This window comes from Eulemur rufifrons, chromosome 24, assembly GCF_041146395.1.
Source record: "Eulemur rufifrons isolate Redbay chromosome 24, OSU_ERuf_1, whole genome shotgun sequence".
NCBI lineage: Eukaryota > Metazoa > Chordata > Mammalia > Primates > Lemuridae > Eulemur > Eulemur rufifrons.
Window position 1 is genome coordinate 888,472 of NC_091006.1, and position 16,013 is coordinate 904,484.

Here is a 16,013-nt window from a genome sequence, read left to right on the forward strand (position 1 = left end):
TGTGTCTTCCTCCCACCCCTGCTCACTCCTTCCTTTTCCTTGCCACCGTTCCCCCCAGATCCCAGCCCCGTGGCTACTGAAGGAACAACTCAGGCTGTGCACCCTCTTCCCAGGGGACCCAGGGCACAGGGTGCAGCTCCAAGGACCTTTGCCCCCTCCACCAGGAAGGGCACAGCTCACACCACCCCTTCATGTCAGCTTAGACCTCGTTCATTTTCTTTTAATGGAAAAGTTCTGGCAGTGAGAAAACTCTCCAGGAACACTGGGCTTCCTCCCAGGGGTTCATGGCCAGCATAAATCACAGGCAGATGGGCTGGCCTCACGTAGCTCTGTACGTCTTGTCCAAGGATTCAAGTCCAGCAGATGACAATTAGAATGTTCCTGAGCAATAGCCTGCAGAGAACTCTCTACACTATGGGTGCTCCAAAGCCAAAAGCAGTGGACCCCCTTTCCTGAATCAAGCTACAGTCCCTGCCCCTCCGCCCGCAGATCACCTCTGCTCAGGGGCCGGAGCACCAGAGCTGCAAGATCAGGTTTGCTCTGGTGAAAAAAATGGGGCCACCCTCAAGGTAGCTTTGTGTAGACACGTGGCTGGCTGGGCCCCTCCAATTCCTCTTGGGGGGCCCCTCCTCCATGCATCCGGCCCAGGACTCCAGGGTAGGGCAGCCTGCGCCTCAGTGCTGTTCCTGGACCCCCAGGGTATAAGAGATAAAAGGAGAGACCAGTCCTGGCTAGAAGTCTCCTGCAACTAGTGGAGATTATGATTTTAAAAAAAAATTATTTATGAAGACATTCTCCATGTAGAGAAACAAAAACATCATAGGTAAAGCTAAAAGCCTCTCCCTTCCTCTCATCCCAGTGCTGGTGCCTTGCGGACGTCTGCCCAGCCCTGGTCCCACAGCGTCACGTGCTTTCTCAGGTGTGGGGGCGCCCGCAGGAAACATCTAGAGACACAGAACCACCTCACACGGGTCCGTGCCTTGCTCTCTTCGGCTGACAATATGCTCTCCGGGCCGGGAGGCGAGGGCCTGGCTCCTACCCTGCAGAAGGGGGTCCCGGAATCTGTCCCCTCTGCCTGCCCTTGGTGGCCCCTCACACGCGCAGGAGGGGGTTTCTCCATGTGGGCAACAAGGGGAGCAAATGCTGCCTCACAGATGAGTGCATCGTCAATTTCACTAGCTTCTGCTCAGTTAGGTTTCTATGGCAATAATGACTTCACTCTGTTAACCCCGAGGCAGACGCTGCCTCCTCCCTGGACCACAGGGAAGGCCTCTGGGATGAGAAATGTTCTGGGTTGAATTGTGTCACCCCAGAGATATATGGAAGTCCTACCCCCAGGTAGGAGCATGACCTTATTTGGAAATAGGGTCTTTGCAGACGTAATCAAGTTGAGACAAGGTTACGTTTGATCGGGGTGGTACCTAAATCCAATGACTGGTGTCCTTATAAGCAGAGGGAGATTTGGGTGGAGACAAAGAGAGCCACAAACAGGGGAGAAGGCCATGCGAGGACGAGGCAGAAACTGGGGTGCTGCAGCTATAAGCCGAGGGGCGCGAGGACTGCCCAGAACCCCCAGAAGCCAGGAGAGGCAAGGAAGTCTTCTCCCCTTGAAGCTGCAAGGGGAGCCGGCACCCTGATTGCAGAATCATAGCCTCCAGAAGCACGAGAGAACAAATAACTGTTGTGTTAAGGCCACCAAGTTTGTGACAATTTCTTATGGCACCATAGCAAACTAATACAGGGAACGTGTCCAGAACTGACATGTGTCTGCCGCCACTATTGCGGCACAGGCTGAAGCCTTCCTCCTCTCCTCGGATGCAATCCCCTTGCACCCAGGGAGTCTAAGCAGCTCTCGGCACGGGGAACTGCAGTTCTTGGAGGGTGGTCAAGCATCTCCTGGAACAACCCTTGGCCACGAAAGTCTTGACCCACCCCTGGAAGTCTGAATTTAGAGCACTCTCCACATGGAAGCCACAGGGAACCAACAAAATGCAAACCCCATCCTGCCCCCTCCCCGAACACACACCCACACTTTAAACGTTCAGGGACTTCCCAGAGATCCCTCTTACACGGCCTCGAAGAGTCTAGACCCCCTGCCCCTCAGCCTTTCCTTGTGGCCACCCCCCATGCCCTCTATCCCAGCCACACTGGCCTTCGGTTACTAGAATGCGCTCACACCTGCCGCAGGGCCTTTGCACATGCTGCTGTCTGCTGTCTGGAACCCTCTCCACTCCCCCTTCCACCTTCTCCTGGGTAACTCCTCACATCTCTCAGGTCCCCGCTCAAAGCTCCTTCCCTGACATGCCTCTGTCCCCTGACCTGTGGCTTGCAGTCATCACACCCACCCTCCAGGGCAACACTGAACACAACCGCAATTACACACCGATAGTGCTAATAGAAGCCCTTGTTGGCCCTAGCTTGCATCACATGACCATCCCAAAGTCAATCTGGACATGAATGGCCTCAAAGTTGCAAGGACGGCTTTCCACACTGGCAGGGGATGGGTGTGTGCCGGGGGCTCCCTCATCAGCTTGTCTCATCTTGACAACCCTGCCCAGTCGTCACGGGGACCTTGAGAAGTGACTTCATGAGCTCACGCAGCGGTAAGTGGCGGAGCCATCGCTTGAACCCCGTGCTTCTCAGGCGTCCTCTGGGCACCTACAGCAAGGGCATCACCAACGGCTCTGGCCACTCCCTCCCCAGAAATGGATCAGAGCACACAGGGGCGGAGGACTCCCTGCCTCAAGCCTTGCCTGTCTCAGGAGTGTCAGGGGCAGCCCCCCCCTCCCCCGCCAGCGGGCTCAGATGGCTCAAGGACAGATCTCCTGCGTCCCAGCTGGCCCCTCAGCCCTGCAAGGACGGCTGAGAGAAGGGCTGACCACAGGCCGGGAAATTCTCAAGATTCCCAGGGGCCCTTTCCAATGGTTTGCTTTGCCCGTGCCCATCTGAAGGGCAGGAGGGCAAGCTGGGGGCTGCGGTGGGCTGCCTGGGGGGGATGGGAGGGGACCGTGCCTGTGGGGTCACCGCCTTCTTCACCTTTTCACTTATGCTCCCCTCGCACCTCCCTCAGGACCCCCGGGCTGCCACCATCCTCAGGTAAGTGCCACTCGCTGAGCCTTGATGGGTGATGCTTCACCCAGGAGCCTGGCTAATGACGGGGTCTCCGCAGAGAGATGTTTCCGGGCCAGGGACCAGCGCGAGGCGCCAGGGCCGCATGGCCTCTGCACAGCCTCCATTCTCCAAGGCTGGCCTCCACACGGTGGGAAGGCAGCAGTGCCCCTGGGGGCTCCCACCCCCTTATTTCTCACAAAAAGGTCAAATCCCTTCTTCCAGCTGTCTGTTTCAGAGCAGCCCAGGGACGGCTCCGAGTGGCCCAGCTACAGTCCTGCACCCTGGCCCCAGTCGGCTGCTGCAGGGATGGGGTGGGGCAGTGGAGAGGATGGCGGCCTCCACCGGTCCCACGTGGCTGGAGTTGGGGAGGGGAGGAGCACGCATGTGGAGGGTCCTGTTTCCAGAAGGAAGGCAGGGGCAACAGGCTAAGTCCAGGGGTTCACTGCAGCCTCAGGGGCTTGGAGAAGGAGGTGGCATTTGCATGGGCTTTGGAGAAGAGGCGCCACTTAGGTGCACAGAGAGGAGAAGGGCACCACCACAGGAAGGACGCTGAGGACACAGGCCCTGGGGCGTGTTTGGGGCAGGGGGTAGACCAGGATGTGGCTGAGTGAGTTCAGGGGTCAGAAAACAGAACCAGGTCTCTGCTGGCTGGCAGAGTGCCCTCGAGAAGAGGTGCTCTTTGGGGCTGGCACAGTCCCAAAGGTGCCTGGCGTGGCAAATGCGTGCAGGATGGGTTTGTGCAGTGCACAACATTCACAGCTGTGCGTAGAGGTCTGACCTGGATGTCAGGACGGTGCTGGGAAGACTTGAGGCCTCTTCTCTGGAGCTGAAGCTGAAATGTGTGTGTGTGTGTGTGTGTGTGTGTGTGTGTACACCCCACAGTGCCTGCCTGGGACTCAGCCCCCTGCAGCAACAAGACGCAAATGGAAGAAGGGCCGCCAGGTGGGAGGCTGGGAGCCGGGCAGGCCTCTCTGCAAGCCTGCTGCACGCAGACCTGCACTCCCACCGGGAGTGAGCACGGAAGCAGGCACCTCCTGGCACAACAGGAAGCAATTCATCAGCGGGGTGGGCCTGCACAACTCCCGCCCTGCTCGGACCACAGGGGCCCTGCAGCCTGAGGGACCTGCCTCTAACACCCGGCCCCAGCCCACCCAGAGGCCAGAGGCAGCGCCACGCACCAATTACAGGAGCCAATTAATTCGCACTTAACGGGGATATTTCCTTTAACTGTGCAGAACTGAGGGGCATAAAACCCTGATTCCTCTTCTGTGGCTCGATCCTGCTCTCTGTGCGCACGTGCCATTCAATAACCCGTCGCAGACCGGCCGAGGGCCGATCCCACGCCGCGCAGGCCACTCCCCATCAGCAATCTGGTGAGGAGGCCACACCGGCTGCGCTGTTTACAGTTCCGTTCCCCTCGGCCGCTCCCAGAAGTTTCCATAAAAGCAGATGTAAGGTAATCAAGACTTCCCAGCCGGCATCTCCGCTCCTGAAGGCTTCCACAGAGCCCGCTCCCGCTGCTGGGGTTTGTGGTTCCAAAAGACCCTTAAAACAGCCCTAAAATCTCTCCCCAGGAACGAAGATTCGTCCTCGCCTGCAGACTCCGCAATCATTTGTCAAGTATTTTATGGCCAGTAATGATGGTAATAACACCTTCGCTGTCCCCGGCGCCCTTTCCAATTACGCTCAGAACGCACGACGTGCGATTCCCTGCAGCATCTGAGGGCTGGTAAGGGAGGTGTCACTCCCATTTCGCAGATGCGGAGGAGAAGGCAGCTCCCCTGAAGGCACCACCTGAGCACCATCTCCCCTGGAGTCCAAACGCTCCGGGAGAAAGGTGGGAGCTGTCCCCTCCCTTGGCGGCAGCCCTGCTGTGGGCCTCTGCACTCCTTATTCAGTGCCTGTGTCATGGCAAAGGAGCCTGGAGCTCAGCGGTGGGGGAGGGACAGAGCCAGGACACCAGGTGTGACCCCAACTGAACCCCAGGACCTCAGACAATCCTGCTGCCCTGAGGCCTGACCCAGCTCACTTGTTCCACAGCCGGGACTCTCGGGGCCCAGCGTGCAGAAGTGCCAAAGCCAGGATGCCCGGCCGGTCCCTGGAAGGCCCGAGCCCTAGAGCCCTGGCCTATGCACCCTGCAGCTCAACACGTTATGCAGCCTGAGCTGAGCAGCAGATAAAAAATGACTTTGAAACCAAACCACCCCGGCTGCACACGTGTGGCGCTGGGTCTGCAGTCTCTCCATCCTGAGAGCCGCCGAAAGCTAATGTGTGTGGAGCACCTGCTACATGCCAGGCGCCCTCTGCGTTACTTCGATTAGTCCTCACAAGAGGCTGCTATTACTATGCCCACTTTGCAGTTGAGTATACTGAGGCACAGAGAGGTTAAGAAACTTGTCCAATATCACACAGCTAGCAACTCAGGCCATCTGTCCCCGAGCCTGCATTCTCCATGAGTGCGCTGGTTTGGCCCCAGAGAGCACAGTGGTTTCTTGGCATCTCAGAGGCGGAGGCGGGAGGGGAGCCCTGGGTGAGTGCTGCATGGGGCAGTGCATGGAATGACCCTCCCCATGTGGAAGCCCTCTGCTGTGTGGGGGCCTTGGCGGGATCTTGTCCCCAGTGAAGCAGGAGTGTGTCTTGTTCCCAGGGCCACCTTCAGGCAGGGCTTCCTTGCAGGGTGTGAGTACAGTGCCAGGCTACCCTGGCCTGGGCCCTCACCACAGCTGGGAAGGGACGGAGCAGAAAGGTGCTGTTCTTGAGAGGTAGGGACTGCAGGTGTAGGCTCCAGGTCTGAGACTCCTCAGTGGCTACCTGCCGAGTCCAGCGGGGAGGAAGCAGCAGGCAGAAGAGGCTTCCCCCGGTTCCAGGCCAAGCGGCTCCCCTGGGTCTGGCTCACCTCCTGGGCTTCCATAAAGGATCTCATTTGTGCACAGGACTCTCTTTGGCTGACAGGAGGTTAAGTCTGGAGCTGCTAATGGCATCTCTACCACCACTTGGGGATGATCTGCCTGAGCATGAAGCCAAAACAGAGGACTGCAGAGGCTAAGAATGAAAGATTCCCATCAGTATCATTGAAGCCCCTGGATCCAGCCATACCTGAAGTCCCTGGACTTTTCACTAGCAAGAGCCGTCACTTGTGGATGTTATTCCAGAGTTCACGGGAGCCAGCTGACTCGGGTTTCTCACTTGCATCTGAATGAATCCTGATGAAGGTCCCAGACTAGAATAAGTTCCAGCTTTCTCCTGTCTCAGACCCTCCTGACATCATAATAGAGAAAGTAGCTCTAGCATCTCTGCAGGGGCTGCCCTTCCTTAGTCCAACTGGGAGAAGAGGTGGCAGCTGGCATGACACTACCACCCTCCCCTGGGGGTGCCCTGGGAGCAGATGTCAAGGACCAGAGGCCTGGTCCAGTGAGGGGCGGTGGAGGGTGAGGGTGCAGGTGGGAACACCCTGTGGTCTCAGACCTTGAGGCAGGGGCAGACCTCCCAGCCTGATGTCCCTGTCCTGCCGGCACCTCCTACTGTCCTTCTCCACCGGGCAGCTGGGAGCTTCTGGCAGAAACCAGTCCTCTCTCTCCCTTGCTCAGAAACATCCGGTGGCGCCTCCGGCACGTTGGCTCTGTGTGCGGCAGCCCCAGCCTGGCCTCTCCACTCCCCGGCCTTTTCTCTCCTTGCAGGATGAGCCTGGCTGCTTCGCACAACACTCACAGTGCAGGAATGCACAGTGCTGGCTCCGCAGGGCCGGCGGGCTCCTCCTCCTCCTCCAGGCTCAGCCCCGGTCACTTCCCCTGGGGCCCTTTCCCAGGCAGCCTCTCCTCGCCCTTTGCAGCCACCTCAGCTTCTCCCCTTCATTCCTTCTCCTCCCGCTGGAAGGGAAGACCTTGGCATCGCTGTGACCCCAGTGCCTGGAAGAGGGCCCCACACAGTGTGTGCTCAATAAACATTTGTTGAATGAATGAATGTGTGAGTGAGTGAATTAATAACGGGCACAGCCTCCAAAGCCTTGACAATGAATCCCCACCTCTCCTGGCCACCCACACCTCAGCTCCACCGCACAAAACCCACCCTATGCACCCATCTTCCAGAAAAAGCCCAGCACCCATGATCAGGGGTCTTTCTCCTGTCCCTGAGGTCCCCCCTGCTCACTCTGGCAATGATGCCACAGGCCACGGTGCTCTGGGAGAACCAGCCCGGCCCACCCTGGCAGCCCCGAGGGATGCGGGGGCTCCTGCAGGTGCTGTTCCAAGGAGCAGGGGCCCAGGATAGTGGTGGGTTCTTTTCTCCATGTGAGGAAAAAAATTAGCTTCCCTCACCAGACAAGAATGACAATTTACAGAAAATTATGCTCTGAATTCATAATCTGTAACGAGCGGAAATGGTATTCTATAGTAATCCATCCCAACTGACTCGCTATTGTACATGCACCTGCTAACATTTTTTAAGCCGGGACTTTATGGAAAGGACATTTTGATCGCTTCTGAAGTTTGCTGAGCAATTCTCCCTCTCTCAGGCATATGGTCTTTGTGCTGGAAATTTCCCTCGTGGCTTCCCACAAGCACCGGCAGGCGGGCACGTGGGCTTGCGTGCGGGGGCACACACACAGCCGCAGCCCCCGCCTGTTGGCACGACTCTAATGGGGGCCTTGCAGGTGCCAAACTCTGGAAACGGAAGCTGGGAGAGTGAAGTCACAGTTGGCACCTGTGCCGAGCTTGCCCGAGGAGCTGCAGACTGTGGTGCCCGCCAGCATTAGGGATGCTTCCCGGCGCTGGATCAAGGCGGGCAGGGCAGAGCGGGGCGCAGGGCTCGGGCTGAGTGGCCCGGGGGCCACGCAGGCTGGGCTGGGAGAGCCCAGCGCCAGGTCTGCAGCGGCAGCCTCGTGTCAACCCCTCACACGCCTGGTTCTTGCTCCCACAGAAGTCACCCGTGGTTGGCCCCAGTTGGCAGCCACCCCACCCAGTCCCCGCCGCGGGCCTCCAGCCCAGCACTGACACGAACAGGTGGTGGGCAGCTTGCTCGATACGTCCACTGGACTGGGAGCCCCACGAGGCAGGACCAGGGCTGCCAACATGCCTCCGTGCCCGGCCCCCGTTCCCGCGCGTGGGAGGGGTGGGGAAGTTCCTCAGAGCACCCCTCCTCCGGGAGGTGGGCCCAGACCCCAAAACCCAGCCAGGGCAGCTCTGGCTCACCGGGGCTTGCTCCTTCGGGGCCTCACAGACACTGAAGTTCTGAGAGCCGGTAGGTTCTGGGCCTTTCTCTCCATCATTAGGTCTACCACTTTCCATGCCATCAGGAAAGTGACGGTCACACCATGTGTGACCCAGCAGTGAGGTGGGCACACCAGGAAGTGGCCCAAGAACATGCACGGAAGCTCTCTCTGTGGGAACAAATATTTGGGAACATGCTAAACCGACAGCGGCAGGCAGTCGCTAAAGAAGCTGTGGAACCTCAGGCTGTAACGGCAGCGATGAAAAGCAACGAGAATGCTCTCCAGGAAATAGTATTCCTGAACACGAAAGTCAGTTTAGAATAAAGTGAGGTGCGCGCACACACGCGCACACAAGGTGACCCCACTGATTTCTTTGATCTGACACAATGATGCCACACACTGTGACTGGACACATCCACACGAGCGTGCTGACACACACATGCTGACGTCCTTCTGTGCTTAAACATGTAAAATGTGGAGAACACGGTGGGAGGGAACACGCCACACCACCAACCGTGCCCACCCTGGGCTGAGAGGGGCCCTGCGGCTGGGGACAGAGGGGCTCTGGCCCGTCCCTAGTGCTCGAATTCATCTTTTCACAGTAAGGATGTATGCGTGCATGCTTCTGTCATTAAAGTTAATAATTCTTATAAAAAAAGGAAAGGCAAAGCAAGGTGCTTTCTTCCTGGCCACAGTGTGAGGTGGTCAGTCCTCCCAGCCTGGACCTGACGAAACCTCCCGCCTTGCTCTGTTTAATCCTTCATTCGTTCATCCGTCCATTTGAGCACCTGCTCCAGGCTCTGGGCTGCCGCAGTAAACAAGGCCCTCCTTGCCCAGGAGTCCACGTTCACGGGGGACAGCTGCTGTGTGTCACCCTCGGGTTAACGGGGCAGAGAGGAGGGGACAGTAAACAGGCTGCCCCTGAGTGTACAAAAACCACACACCGGCCAGAAAACGTGATGACAGCAGCCCCTCGGGCCCGGTTTAGGCATCCCCACTTCTTGGAAGCCCTGCCCCCACCATGTTGGACCCTAGCCCAGCCTCCCAGCAGTCACGTTTCCTGCTAGTAGTTCCAGGCTGGACTCACGGGGACGTGGACTCGAGGGGCAAGCGGGGGCCAGAGTATGATCCCCACTCGGCCTAGCTCAAGAAGCAGGGGGGTGGGGGTGGGGTGCAAACAGCTGTGGGCGCCCAGCAGAGGGCGCTCTTAACTGATCGGGGAAGTCGTAGAGGCCTTCCTGGAGGTGGTGATGCCTGAGCTTCGGGTTGAAGAGGAAGAGCTTGCCGGTCAAACAAGCTGGGAAAGGGCATTCCAGGCAGAGTCACGGGCCCCCTAAGTGGTTTGAGGAGCATAAGTCCCAAGGGGAGGAAAAACCAGAGGGAGACAGGGCTGGAGGGGGCACAAGGCAAGGTCACCAAGGGCTTCATTCAGGGCAGTGGGGAGCCATCGAGGGTTTAAGCAGGATGTAATCCGTGCATTCCTAATCATGTTTTAGGAAGACCCTCTGGCTGCTGCGGAGGAAAGGGAAAACAGTGCGCCGTGTGGGATGGGAGCAAGGCATCAGGAAGCTCACGGTGCTCCAGGGAGGGATCCTCAGTCCCTGGTGGGTCAGGGACGAGTGTGAGGACCCAGGAGGGAGGTAGATAGGACCTGCAGACCCCTGAGTGGGAGGCTGAGAGGAAAGAAGGAGCCGGGGGGGGGTTACCTCCAGGGGGTTCCTGCTATTTTGCTGGGACAATATCCATGACTTCCCCGGAAGCACCCCCTTGCCCCACAGCAACACCTCAGTCGTAAGGGAAGCCTGTGATGGAAGCCTGGTCAACCCTGGGAAAGCACCGACCCAGAGGTGGGAGCGTGACCCAAGCCAGACCGATGGGTGTCAGGTCTGGGGCTTGGGACAGTTGATCTGGCCATCTTTGCCACCACCAGGGGAAAGCCTGCCAGACAGTGGGACCAAGAAGTGGGCACGGCCCTGACGACTTGGGCCCTGGACCCAGCTGTACCTGAAACCTCCAGACTTTTGGTAACAGGCCAATACATCCCCTCTCTCCTTGGGTCAGTTTGATCCAGATTCTATTACTGGCAACCAAAATAATTCTGACCAAATTAACCAAAGAGGCAGAGGTGAGCACTTAGCATCTGTTAGGACCAGAAGTCACAGGCCAGACCGCCTGGAACACGAGGTCAGTGTCCAGGGGAGGGGGAGACACACCGCCAGGACACTCGGAAGAGGGTCGAGAGACACGGCCGCCTGCAGGACGTGGCATTTGAGCCGGGCCCTGAATCTGATGCCGACAGATGAAGATGGACAGACGCACAAGCCACCTGAGGACAGGTGTCTGCCTCCACCTCTGACGGGAGCAGTCCTCAGCACGTGACAGGAGTTCCGGGACCATCCGACACGACAGACGAGTGATGGATGGCTGCGGAAAGCCGTCCAGCCCCGGCGAGACAGGCGGGCGAGAGGAGCCTGTGTCCCGCGCCTGCGAGGGAGCCCTTCAGACGAAGGCGGGTGACGAGCTTCTGTTGTCTTCCGTTTCACATTTGTGCCATATGGCTTGCTGCACACTGGGCTGAATTGCAGATGCTCTAACTTGGAGCTCTCTTGCTTTTGTGTGTTAATAACATAAAGATGGAACATAGCTCACCACACATTTTGTGTTTGCTAACTCTCTATATGTATATAAAACAGACTTCAGTGTCACCAGCCAACCCGCTTGTGAAGTGGAAGGAAAACAGAGCAATTAGAGAGAGAAGGGGAGTGAGGCGCGTGTGAGCTCAGAACGGGCCAAGTCTGGGGACTGTGCGTGCTTCCCGCGGGTCCTGCCAGGGGGTCCGGGCAGGGGAGGCGGTGGGGGACGTGGGCCTCAGCGCTCCCCCCACGGCAGGCTCTGCCCCCGACACACCTGCCAGCCCTCCCCTCCTCTGGGGCTTCCCCCAAGAATGTTCTGCAGGACGCCGCCTGCCTGCCCTCCCTGGCCTCCTCCGTTCACCGTCCTTCACTGGAGCGTCTGAGACATGCAGCGCCTCCCACGGGCCTCTGCGGCTCCCTTCTGCTGGGAGAAGGGCCCCACACAAGTAAACAAATGTCCAATTACAAAACGTCTCAGGTGCTGTGAAGAATAAAAATATGGAGCTTAATTAAAAGAAGGAAGCGTTTATTTCACTATATGAGCTGTTTTTCAAGACAACCAAATAGCCCTGATTGATATGGAAAATTTCTTTCCAGAAGACTCCGTGAATAAACAGTGGTGCACAAAGGCGGGGGGCAGGAAGCAGGGGCTCTCTGCTCTCGTGGGGGGAGGATTTCATTACTGACATAGTTTAGAATCACGAGGGCGCCGTCATGAAGAAAAGCAGAAGACTTCCAGTCTGTCGTGTGGTTGTTTTCAAGTTCTGCACAGACCATGCAGGCCCCGTGGCCCGCATTGGGGTGGGCTGCATCGGGGTGGCCCGCCCCCCCGGCCCCCCCCAGTGTGCCTGTAGTGGGGAAGAAATGCAGGAAATAGAAAATGCACACCTTTCTGCAAACCCTAATCAATAACTGATTCAGGAAACAACGGCCACTGGATGAAAGTATTAGGCGAGGGGCTGATGGGAACTTTTCCATGGAAGGATGAGGCCACTGCTCTCCACCTGACCCCACTGTCACTCATGAGGGTGGGACGGCCGGAAAGCCCGGGCCCTGGAGGCGATGACAGAGGGACACATGGCATCACCAACAGGTGATGTGTCCTAGAGCTTGCTCCGTCTGCAGGGGGTGCAGGGAAGACGGGAAGGGGTGGAACGGCTCCGTGGAAAAGCAAATAGACAAAGGCGGAAGGCGAAATGGTTCCACAAGGGACTGACCTGGTTCTGCAGCAAACATGGAGAAGAGGAGCCGTCGAGAGAGAACAAGACGAAGGGTACGGTGGCCAGACGGGGCGCGTGGGGCCTGTCTGCGCTGTGACTCAGGTGGACCGTTCAAGGCACATTTGCGGCAACTGGGAGAGTGGACCTCAGACTGGGTAACAGCCACCACCACGGTGACTGCTCACTTTGTCAGGCGTGCTGCCGGTGCCGCGGTTACGTGAGAAAACACCTCTCAGAGACACGTACCCGAGTGCGGAAGAGTGAGCTGACATCATGTTCGGAATCGGTCTTAGAATACTCCAGCTGAGAAAAAAGCCCCGGCTCAATGAAGCAGATATGGCGAACTTTTTATTGTTCAATCTGTAGGAAAAGTATATGAGGGTTTATTATATTAATACTATCATCTCTCTACTCGCGTATGTTTGAGAATTTTTATAATTAAGAAAACAAAACCAAAACGAGATGCCGGGAGGAAACCGGTGAGAAGTGCGAAAGCAACGACCGTGAAGTGCAGACAGCGTGACTCGGCGTGGTCGGGAGAGGCCCGTGCTGGCGTGGCCACCGCAGCCCAAAGAGCCAGTGACTGCGAAGGCCGGGGAGGCGGAGGGGGGTGAGAACAGGTGCAAAGACACCGAGGAAGCAAAAGGCGCCGCGTGTCAGAGAAAAGGGAAGTGCAGGAGCTGTGGGGACGGGGACCCAGGGCCAGGCGTGCTAGAGCAGGTGCCCAGCCAGGCAGGGCCTGGTGCTCCCCGATAAGAGAAGTGACGTTATTCTGCCATTGGTGGGAAGCTGTCAGATGGCTTTAAGAAGGGCAGATTTGATGGGATTTCCTTCTAAAAGAGACAACTCTAGCTGCTCGGTGACAGGTGACAAAGGCACAGTGATGGGGAAGAGACTCGGAAGGTAGGGAAGCAGTTCAGAGGACGTGCGGCTGTCTGGGCGGCAGACGGGGCCGTGGTCCAGGACGGGGGCAGAGAGGAGGAGAAGGAAACAGAACGGACACAGCGGCGGGCAGGGAGCTCGCTGAGGTGTGTGACGCAGGGGCGAAGGAAAGGTTTGGGATTTGAGCAACTGTGTGAACGGTGAGGCCATTTCCTGGGACGGGGAGAAGCGGGTGAGGCCGGGGTGGGGAAATTCAGAGCTTACCTTTGGGCATGTTTTATGCTGGAGATGCCTGCCAGCCGGTGGTGGAGAGGTCAAGCAGGCAGGGCGGAGGCTCGGGCGGGACACCGCAGGACCTGCGGGGGGAGAGTGTGGGGAGCAAGGCTCCAGGGGGAGATCTGCAGAATTCCATCCCATCCCGTAAACAGAGGAGGAGGAGCCAAGGCACTGAGAAGGCGCAACGGGGGACTGGACGGGAAAGCAAATCAGGAAGTGTGTTCTCACTGAAGCCAAGATGAGAGGTGTTTTCAAGAAGAAGGGCTGGGCCACCACACCCGACACTCCTGAGAGGGCAGTGACCCCGTCCTGGTGTGTGCCCTTCCCGGTGGGCACAGAGGGCGAGATGGAGGGCACTGGTGGCTGCCTTCACCCATCAGGGCTGCTGTAGTACCACAGGCTGGGAGGCTCAGAGGCATCGGAAATCGACTTCTCTAGTTCCGGAGGCGGGGAAGTCCAAGGTCAAGGTGCCAGCAGACTTGGTGTCTGGTGGGGGCCACTTCCTGATTCACACATGGCCTTCCTCTCCCTGCATCCTCACGTGACAGGACGGAGGAGGGAGCTCTCTTGGCCCCCTTTTATGAGGGCACTAATTGCCTCTCAAAGGCTTCACCTCCTAACACCGTCACACTGGGGATTCGGATTTCAAACATACGAATTTTGGGAGTGACACAAACATTCAGACCATGGTAGTGACCTTGACAAAGACAGTTTCCATGACTTCACTTCCTGTCCCTCTCCTTTCCCTGAGCTGCATCAGGGACGCCTGCCGCTAGGTGCTTTGCTCCCCTGCGTTTCTCTTGCCATTTTATGAAAACCAGTGGGCTCCTTTTCTCCTCCCCTGGGGGTGAGCATCTGGGGCCAGGATGCTGGGTTCGGACTTCACGCCCCTAGGACAGAAGTCATCCCTGTGGCCATTCACCGCTTACTGAGCATGGACTGCGTGCAGGGCACCTGGGGGGCCCAGCACAACGGCACCATAACCCATGTCCCTGTTATCCAGCATCACAAAGGACGTGAGACGGGGAACTTGATCAGCTGTCCCCAAACACAGGGGCTGAGCTCATTGATCCCCCCCAACCACCACCAAAAGTTGAAGTCCAGAGTGAACCTAGGAAGGAACTCTCTTGGGGGGGCCAAGAAGCAGACCCTGAAAACACAGCCACCCGCCACCCTGAGACCAGGCACTGAACCCCCCAAGGTGCTCTCCCATACGGCCCCTCCCCTCAGCCTCACATCCACCCGCTCATCAGCCTCCTGGCCAGAGGAGACGGCCAAGGTGCTCGGGGAGGAAGTGACTTCCCAGGTCACAGGGAGACAGGAACGCCGGAGCTGGGACCCACGTACTTCTCTTTAGCACAGGGATGGCACCGCAGGCACTGGCTGCCACCACGGCCACTCCCGACCCCCCCCCACAGGATGCCCCCCTGCAAGAGCCTCATTTGGGAGGGGCTGCCCCTCCTCTGGCTGCCTCCACCCCACCCGTCATTTATCCTTCCCTGGCACTGGACGCAACTTCATGTATTAATTTTAGATAATGTCACATCATGCTGTGAGTTGTTCCTTTTTAAATTTTCGTTCAAATGTTCTGCTTAATCAAGGAGAAAGTCTCAGTTTGAAGCCGAGAAGTGAACACCTCTCTAATATTTGCTCGTCTCCTTTTTAAAAAACTGTGGTGAAATATACAGAACATAAAATTTACCATCTTAACCATTTTGAGGTGCACAGTTTGGCCACATCACGTGCGCTCGTTTGGTTGTGCTACCATCACCATCATCCATCCACGGAACTACTTGCATTTTGCAAAACTGACACTCTGGACCATTCAACAGCAACTCCCCACTCCCCTGCCCTGGGCCCACCCCTCAGCTTTCTGTCTCTGAATCTGACTGCGCCGGGGACCGTGTAAGTGGCATCACACAGCCACCTCCTCCACCAAACAGAAAGAGACCAGGCGTCAGGCTCACGGCTTGGGCAGGCAGCAACCTCTGCTCGCGCTGCTCTGTCTTTAGTCACAAACACCGTGATACTTCCCTTCCCTTTGTGGCCGCTGAGGCTGGTTTTCCATTTAGGGTAGGGACAGTTGGCTTTCCTTTTCAAACAAATGGATTTAAGTGGGAAATATACTTTGCAGTGGAAGGTTGAAGGTGGAGGGGCTCTCAGAGCGCAGGAGAAGAGGGGGCAGGAAGGTGGGCGGTGGGGAGCCCTGGCTTCCAGCGTGGAGTCTCCTTTGTATCCCTAATAGCAGCAAAAGAATGTGCCCCTGATGCCACGCACCCGGCCTCCTTGGCTGCCTACTGCCGTGGGGAACGGGCTTTCTGCAGCTCTCAGCTTTGCCCCACCTGTTCATCCAGGCACTTATCCATTCGGCAAACCTGGCCAACCCGGACCTGTGTGGGGCTCTGGGAAAGGCTCAGGCCTCTACTCCTGGGATGCTCCCAGCCCAACCCCTCCTCAATGCCTTCTTCCTCCTCCTCTTCTGCTTCCTTAATCCCAACGCTCCCTCCTTTAGGACTGTAATATGCAGGCTCTGGGTCAGCTCTGAATCCCTAGGTGGGGTCTCAAGGTCAGACAACTACGCAGACCAGGCTGATAGCTACGGGAGTAGAGACAGAGGGTGAAGCTGCTCCACTCAAAAAGGGCAGCCTCCTGCCATCGCTCTGCACAAATGCGGGCTCAACTTTG